Genomic DNA, 8,726 nt, shown 5'->3' on the forward strand with positions numbered 1-8,726 from the left:
GCGGACGCGTTGGAATTGCTGCGAATCTGCAATCCGAGTAAAAAGGTGGCTGGTTAATCGGATGGACTGGCGCTGCACACTACCGTGGTACGCAAGAACGGTCCCTCATGGTCCCAGATAGCCTACAGTCATGGAACAAGAGACATTCGGGGAAAACTAAGGACCGGCAAAGCGTGGGGCACTGGTGAGTATACACTTCCACCAGAACGCCGAGTGAACAAGAGGAAGAACTGGTACCGGCTTTTTTGTTCCCCTTAAACGCCTTATTAGTAGGTTTTCACGGTTTAAAATCATGAAACTCGTCTTTGACTAATCTTAATCAATTTTTAGAGCTCAAATGGACTCAGAATATGAACAAATGAGCGACTTTTATGGTCTGTTTCCGGCTTTTGTTATTCTTCTTGTTCTTCACTCGGCGCTTGGAAGTGTCTATTGACGCCATTCGTGTATAGGAAGGGAAGGTGGGGTATACAGTGGGACACCGGGTACATTGGGACACCTTCAATATTTCCAACTTCCAATTATGTCAGGTTCTCCGGAAAATTGACCATAAAAGAGCGTTATTTGGTTTACTGTTTTCACAACTAGGGGACAGAACTGGGCGCTTTCAGAATGAGAAACCTGGGTTGGAAGTTCGATTCCACAAGAACGATGAAAAAGTAGCACGATTTTTGAATTTTGTTTTCTTTTTAGCGTCTGAAATGTACACACTAAATGTCTTACGGTGAAAAGGTGCACCAACATAACATGGTGGCGATTTTCTCCATAATACCAACGAAATTCGTCAAAATCTCTATAAGGTACAGTGAATTCTCAATGGTATGTTACGAAGTCAGCTGCACCACCATAATATGGAACATTTTCACCATAATATGGAGAATCTTCACTGTACAACATTTAGAGTGCACGTCGGATGATCGGGATTGGCACTGATAAACTCACCCCGCTTACCCGCGGTCAAAAGCATAGGATTGAGAATTTTCCGACGTGTCACTCTTACAAGATCAATTTAGCTTGTTTCTTTCTGGAACGGGGAAAAACCTATTGATCAGCACTTTTCCTTAAAACAGGGCTAGGTAGCTACTTGAAATCTTACGTAACTATTTCCGCTTTCCAGATTCTTGCAGTTCTTCACTTTAACCAACGACGTCTAAAGAGTCTGGCCTACCACCACTTCAACCGGAAGCAGCCAGGTGTCATGGGGTTTTTCCGCGACTCTTAAAACGGATGGAGGAACACAAGTAAGTGCACGCAGAGTCTCCGTCCCCTCGCCTGAGGAGGTGTTTCTAGGCGAAGCCTTCTTACCCCCTCCTCAGGCGAGGGGCCGTTTCAAGAGTAGGGGAAATACCCCACAGCGAATCTCAATAGGGTACTTTCGTAGATCCTGAACCGGAAGCAAACAGACGCCATGTTGGCGGCAGTAGATCAAAACTTGTCATGGGAAAGAGACGATAGACCAACGCATCGGCCACACTTGAACATTAACAGTCCTTTTGATACTTATTAGCAGTGCGCACATGTGTTTCGCGAGCAGTATTTGTACAGCTCAGCTACAGTTATAGAGAGGTTTCGTTCCGGCCAATATGGCGTCTGCTTGCTTCCGGTTGCGGATCTACGAAAGTACCCTATTAGCTGAGGTTTGGAGGTGCACAATATACCGAAGCTGAAGCTTAGCTCATACCGCAATAGATCGAAGGTTAGTCCAGGCAGGCCAGGGGCGAAAACGATCTTGGTAACAAACACAAGAACCGTACTAAATTCAAATCTGGAAACACAACCATGCCAGTCTGAGGTTTCACTGACCTGTGAACAGTCCTCTCTATTCTACTGCTACCAAAGCCAGCCGCAAGCCGGAAGTAGAGAGTTGTTGAGTAAGAAGCAACTGCACTGCTACGCCAAGACTTGCACCTTGCACTGGCGTTCGCGCAAATCAACTCTTCGGCGGTTGAATGGGCTACATGCGCGCTGCGCACAGTGGGCTGGAATCGCATTCTAGCCGCTTATAATTAATTTCTCTGCCACTCTTGGTCGTAGAGCCTTCAAATTTGGTGTGCAGCATCTAATAATGGCACAAAATAACTCCCTAACAATATTTTACAATTTGATGAACCTGCGACCGAATCCAAAGAACCCGGGTTCAAATCTCGGTAGGGTTTAGTTGGTCAAAAATTTTGGTGTTGAGATTAGCTTCATATCTCATGTTTTTGAGTATGCTGATGCCAAATTTGATATCGAAGTTGACCTCAGACTAAGATTTCAGTCCCTGTGGGCCCAGAAAGGGCCATTTTTCTCCATTTTTGTTTGTTTTGAGGACTTAGTATTGTTTTGAGGGTTATGCTAAAAATACAGTCTGCCTTCTCGTTTTCTACCACTTCTGGGGCCTCCGTTTTGTCCGAGTCATTCCCACCACTGTGGCCCGGGCCAGGGGGCAGTTCTTTTGTGGAATGCGGATAAAGCAGCTCTCATAATTACTGGACTTTGAGACGCAAAGACTTATAAAATCGCTGCCGAGTGAAGAAGAAAAGGATGCACAAAACCGGATGTATAGTGAGTGGAGTGGGTATCAGGCCGCGGTAGGGGATAAATGTTTACGCCCTTAAAGGGCACATTTTTAATGCCTTTGTTTCCTCAGTGCATTCCCCAAAAGAAGAAGCTTGGCGTAACAACTTAAGACCGCGCGTTACTCGCTATGGGCGCGCAGCAGCAGCGTTGATCGTGCGTTTGTGCGCAAGCACGCTCACGGTGCTAACGAGCACACCCGTGACGTCAGCCCACCACTTATTGACAAAATACAATGTTTCGGTGAAAAGTAACATTTTTAGAGGCCTCGCGTTTGCGTTTGCGCAAGTTTGCGCAGCTTTTCTCGAATGATCCTTTATCAAGACATGCCTCACGTCAATTTCTAGTGTACAGACCTGCTTGATTGGGGTTGATTCGGTAGTAGATCTCAAACTTTATAGTTTTTTACTGATATTTGTGGTTAAAAAGGGCGCCGTTCATCCAATTTTGGTTAGAAAAGAAAAACATTAGTGCCATTTGGAAGGGCAGACCTTAAGCTTCAAGAGGAACCCAGCGGAAGTTTGAAACTAGCACTCCAATCGCTCACAAAGTATAAATATATAACAGCTTATTTTTCGCATCAATTTGGAACTTTTACCGAAGGTTGAACTTTGACGGCATGTAGCGGTCAAAGTATTTGTCGCACGTCAATTCCGAGACCAGATTTGGAATCTGCGGAAAATTTCCTATCAAATACATTTGAAATCGGCCCATTTGGACGACTATCGAAAAGTTATTTTTAAGCGGCTAGAATGCGATTCCAGCCCACTGTGCGTCCATCAATCGAATTTGGTACGCCACGATGTTGGTAAGCCAAGATTTTGCTACGCCAGGATGTTGTCAGGCTCCACGTACCGCCACAATAACTTTCGGGTACTGCAAGGATTAAAACGATTGCTGCTACCGAAATCAGAACACTGGTAAAACTAAAGCGTAGTATTATCCTCTGTTTTCAAGCCTAATGAGTTATCGCTTGAAAACGAGGGGTTACCCACTCCGGGAATCGTGTGTACACTCAGTCTGGGAATCGTTCGTAATTTGCTCAAAATTTTATCGAAAATCCTAAAAGTTTCAATGGAGAGGGATATGTAAAAGACACAAAACACTCAAAAGCTAAGAAAAATCTTCAAAAACCTCTCCTTTTATGCAAGATTTGTTCAGGAATCGCGGGAATCCGGAATCGTGTGTACGCCCAAGTACCGAGTGGGTAACCCCTCGCTTGAAAACCAAGCGTAACAGGCTCGTCCGCCAAGATGCCCCCATACAAATGCATGGGGGAATTTCCAGAGTGTGCTTTATTTCAAGCGTAACGTCTCAAAGCGTAACTCTGCTTAATTCGAGCGTAGAGCTACGCTTTAGGTTTACGAGTGAACTGATCAAATGATCCTCCACATCATGACCAACACCGTTAACCGAAGTAATCGCGTATGCTTTCGTGATAAGTCGCACTATCGTGCTAACTACCTGCGTTCAAACCTTGAGGTTGGATCTACAAGTGGAGGGTCCTGTCCACTAGAAGTCCGTGAGGTGCACTGGGTCGCACGATACGCAACATGAAGTCCAACTCTCAAGTCGTCTCGGAATACGGTACTTCGGAGAAGAGACGAACGGCAGTTGAGAAGAAATCAAGAGGTTGTTCAATACCGAAGTGAAGTTTAAAAGTTATAAACCTCTGCGATTTCTTTTTAACGTCGACATTCATTTTGAAAATATTCTTAAGCTTTTTAATGAGACTACCAGGAAGAGGGTACTTTCGTAGATCCTGAACCGGAAGCACACAGACGCCATGTTGGCGGAAGTAGATCATAACTTGACTTGGGAAAGAGACCACAGTCAAACGTATCGGCCATACTTGAACATTAACAGTCGGTTTGTACTTATTTGCAGTGCATATGTTCCGCAAACAACATTTGTATTGTACAGCTCCGCTATAGTTTTAGATCCGAAGAGAGCTTAGTTTCCGGCCAACGTGGCTTCTGCTTTCTTCCGGTTCAGGATCTACGAAAGTACCCAAGTGTAGAGTAGTCCACGTTTTGTTTCATAGTGCCCTTAAGTAACGCGCTTCACTGCAGGAAATAACCACAACAAAAGTACTAAAATTTCTGGCAAATTTTTTATCAGGAATTTAGTGTACTTTTCAAGTACAATAATTATTGTACAAAGTTCAATGGAACCGGCATAAAGAGTGCTGGGCAGTCCAGGGCTGGTTGTGGTTTGTACAATTCTCGTTGTACTTTCTACAATCCCTGTTGTACTTTTATTGTACAGTATCTGTTGTACTTTTGTTGTACTATCTACACTTTTTCTTGCAGTGTTTTTGCCTTCAGTTGAGGTTTGCAGTTTGAGTCGTGTGTTTGTTTCTTGCAGTTGCTTCCTTGCATGCTGATGGCCCAACGGCGTTGATGATGGATGACGATGTCTTCGGTTCGCCGCCTTCTGATGCCGAGCCGACTACAGTCTAAACAGGTAGGCCCTAACTGCCTCATCCTAAATCTCATGTGTTTTATCTGTAATGTCTGAAGCAACTGCCCCAGCGTTAACAAGTTAAAAGACTTACGTTTTTCATTCTGTACCCAATTTATTGATGGAGCTTCATTTGAAACACAAGCATTTTTCCTTCACGGTCAAAGTTAGCATAATTTAGTTGTTTTAAATTTTCATGTACCGTAGAATCCAACTGATAGGTTTGAACTGCGTTTCTTTGTTGTGGTTGCTCTCCCGAACGCTGGTAGCTGAACAGCTTTGATGGTGATGGCTGACGATGTGTTTGGTTCGCCGCCAGACGATGCCGAGCCGACTACAGTTCAAACTGGTAAGTGCCTCCTTCACTCTCAGACTGACATTGACTTTTTGTCATTTGTTTAAGAGTATTTTACACAGCAATAAAAAGTACTATTTCTTCAATATCTATGTAAGATTTCGTTCGTCATATTGACTGTGATAAATAGTCAATAATTGATGACAATTTAGTCTTTATAGTGAACAATATTGTACATGGTTACAAAGGAAACGCCACATACTATTGCTGCTTAAACAAGGTAGGTGTACGCCAGTCAGTGGCTTGTAATACGTCGTGCACATCTCAAATCTGATCATAGTTAAAAGGCTTACGTTTTTCATTGCACCCAATTTCCTGATAGGTCAAGCTCCATTTCGAACGAAAACTTTTTTGAAAATTCACGATTATAGTTACCATAGTTAAGTTGTCGTCCCAAAATTTCACCTACCGTAGAATCTAACTGAAAATATAAGTCGCATAACTCTCAGGAAATTCCAGGATCTAAGTTATTCTCGCGTCGTGAGGAGAATTTGGGAGAAACGATTAAAAGTTTATGGGAACCTCCATAACTCAGAAACTCATTTGAGTTTTGGCCCTCAACTTTGGGAATAAATTCATCAAAAAGTGGTTTAATTTTGACCACAAAATGATCTTCCTGTCACAATTATTTCAAGGACATGCTAGTTTCACTTCACAGTATCCTTAAGCACAATTTTGATACTCGACGGTGTTACAATTGTTTGTCCACCAGGTGATGCAAACTGTCCTATGCCTACTGCCATCTGCTTCTTAATTGGACAATTTGTATCACCTTTGTGGACACAAAATTGTGTCATCGACGGACTTATAATTTTATCGTTCCTAGGTCCCAGCTGGGAACCAAAAAAAAAAGGTTCCAGGACATTTTGAGTGTAGCTTTGAAATTGTCACAGTGAGACTATGTCGAGTCACTCTCCTACACTCAGACAAGGTGGTGCCCTGAAACTGACCGACTAAGTCGCCCGCCCCAGTTTTTAGGGCGACTTGAGTCGCCTACTTTCTGGGCGACACAGTCGCCTAGTTTTAGGGCATCTTGGTCGTTAATACAGAGCTTACTTATGAATGCTGGCCCAAGGCGCCCTCAACCTGAGCACCTTTGGGGTTGGTCCGACCTAATGTAAACCACTGCTGCCCAGATTCGGGGCACCTATTGCGCCTAGATTCGGGGCATCTCTGACGCCACCCAAATGTGAAATCATTGAGTTTATCCATGTGCAGGCAAACTTGTGTGCAATGCCTTGGGCCAGCATAGATAAGTAAGCTCTGTATTTGCGACCAAGATGCCCTAAAACTAGGCGACTGTCTCGCCCAGAAACTAGGCGACTGTGTCGCCCAGAAAGTAGGCGACTAAAGTCGCCCTAAAAACTGGGGCGGGCGACTTAGTCGGTCAGTTTCAGGGCACCACCTTGTCTCAGTGTACTTACTTCCTTGGTCACATTTTGGTTGCAGGCGTGGCCGAGGTCCAGCCCCAGCAGCTCCGCATCGCGGTGACCTTCTCGCTGGCAGGGTTGGCTGGCGACGCGGTCCCGGTGGAGCAGGCCTCGCCCAGGGAGGCGGGCAGAAAGACGCGCCGCGGGTTCAGGTGTGGGGAGTGCGGCGAGTGCTTCGGTGCAGAGGCGGACTTGGATCAGCATCCGGCAAGTCACTCCAAGACGGCACCGCACTCGTGCGAGGTGTGCGGCAAGAAGTTCCGTGACGCTTCGAGTTTCGGGAAGCATAAGAGAATCCACCGCGAGGCGAAGCTCTATGATTCGCTAAAGAAGTACTCTAAATTTGAACCTGTTTCAGTGTACGAAAGTATGCGTTAAGAGTTGTAACATGTGAGGTAACTTCAAGTGCTCAAGTGAACCCATTCCGGGGAGAAGCTCTTCCAGTGCGACGACTCTGGATGGAAACTCTCTGGTGTGACACTAGGAAAGCGCAAGAGGATCGACACCGAGGAGAAGCCCTACTTAAGTGACGAGTGCAGCTAGAAATAAATTCTCTGATACAAGTTATCTCAACGTGCTCGAGAGGAACCCCACGCGATGACTGCTTGCTTGTGAATGTATTGTGTGGTTCCCGAAAGTTACACTCTGAGTGGTTGCTGTCGAACATAAGTGCGACTTAAAGATAATCATTTGAGGCGTGCCTTGTTGTTATCGGTTCCTTGTTTAATTTTCTTTGTCCTTCACTTTGAAGTTTACTGCGATTTACTACTGAAACCTTTGTTGCTACTTTGTGTAATTATTGTCTTCTTCTGAGATGCTCATTTGTGATTGTGAATAATGTCGCTCCACTCCATTTGTTCGCTTTTGTTAATTTTGGTGTTTTGTTATTGTATTTGTACCTTCTTATTTTTTGCCCCTTAATTAATGCAATTCTAAGCACATCCCATCGGTGACACAATTGTGTGTCCACCTGGTGATGATTCAAAGTGCAAAATCGCACTCTCTGGGTATTGTTCACATTTGTTAATTTTGTCGTTTTGTCATTGTATTTGTACCTTCATATTTGTCTGCCCCCTGAGTAATGCAATTCTAAGCACATCCGTGAGTGACAATTTTCTACCTGGTGATTCAAAGTGTCCAATGCCTATTGCGATTTGGTAGTTAATTGAACAAGTTTGTTCACAGCAACAGATGTGCATAAAATTGGAACATTCATGGGACAAAAGAAGAGGGCTCCATGACATACAGTGTGTTGTTATCACTTTACCAATTTTCCCTTAAGGTCTTTTTTCAATTTGATGTTAATTCTCATGTTTCTGTCCCTCTTTCAGATCTTAATCTATGAATCTGTATCGCGCTACCCCTCAATGATTCTCGCTTGTTGTTTCTGGTTTTTTCGCCGCGGTGTGCGGTGAGGTTGTTGTAGTGGGCCTCGTCATCACGAGGTTGTTGGGAGCGGTGTTGTCAGCAGTGGTGGTGCATGCGCAGTGCGATGTGACGTAGACGTTGCTCTTTTGTCTTGATCCTGCCTGAGTGTTTTGTTTTTCGCAGAACTTAATCGTTTCAGTGCGACACACATTTTAAAGCCCTTTGTCGCGGCGTCCTTTTTAAAAGACGTTTCCTTTCTTTCGCTCTTTTCTCGTTAAACCTACTTTCAACGAAAATCGAGCAGAATCTGTTCTCACGGCACTCACATTTTTGTCGGGAAGTCCTGTTTGCTTGGTAATGTGACCTGACCTGATAAAAAACCAACGAGAACATTCCCAAGCTTACAGTCCCTCTCTCCAAATTTGTGGAGAACCGCTTGGGCCGGTGTTGTGTGCACTCTCAGCCGCTTACTATTTCTCATTAGCAGACGTATTTCCATAAGCAACCATAATACTTAGTATTTAGCTCTTAAATACTTAAATATTTCTTTG

The 8,726-nt window shown here is 44.3% G+C and overlaps 1 long non-coding RNA gene across 4 annotated transcripts; it reads left to right on the plus strand.

Moving 5' to 3' along the window:
- The first annotated feature begins 25 nt into the window (after positions 1–25).
- On the plus strand, positions 26–8,636 carry LOC117644997. Of its 4 annotated transcripts, XR_004587692.1 has the most exons (5): positions 26–184; positions 1,118–1,241; positions 4,927–5,025; positions 5,292–5,371; positions 6,827–8,636. It is a non-coding gene; the product is annotated as an uncharacterized LOC117644997 (long non-coding RNA). The 4 variants fall into 4 exon arrangements; XR_004587695.1 differs by lacking the exons at positions 26–184; positions 1,118–1,241 and adding an exon at positions 1,624–1,696; XR_004587693.1 differs by lacking the exons at positions 26–184; positions 1,118–1,241 and adding an exon at positions 3,367–3,479.
- Positions 8,637–8,726: the final 90 nt, after the last annotated feature.

This window comes from Thrips palmi, unplaced genomic scaffold, assembly GCF_012932325.1.
Source record: "Thrips palmi isolate BJ-2018 unplaced genomic scaffold, TpBJ-2018v1 HiC_scaffold_18, whole genome shotgun sequence".
Classification (NCBI taxonomy): Eukaryota; Metazoa; Arthropoda; class Insecta; order Thysanoptera; family Thripidae; genus Thrips; species Thrips palmi.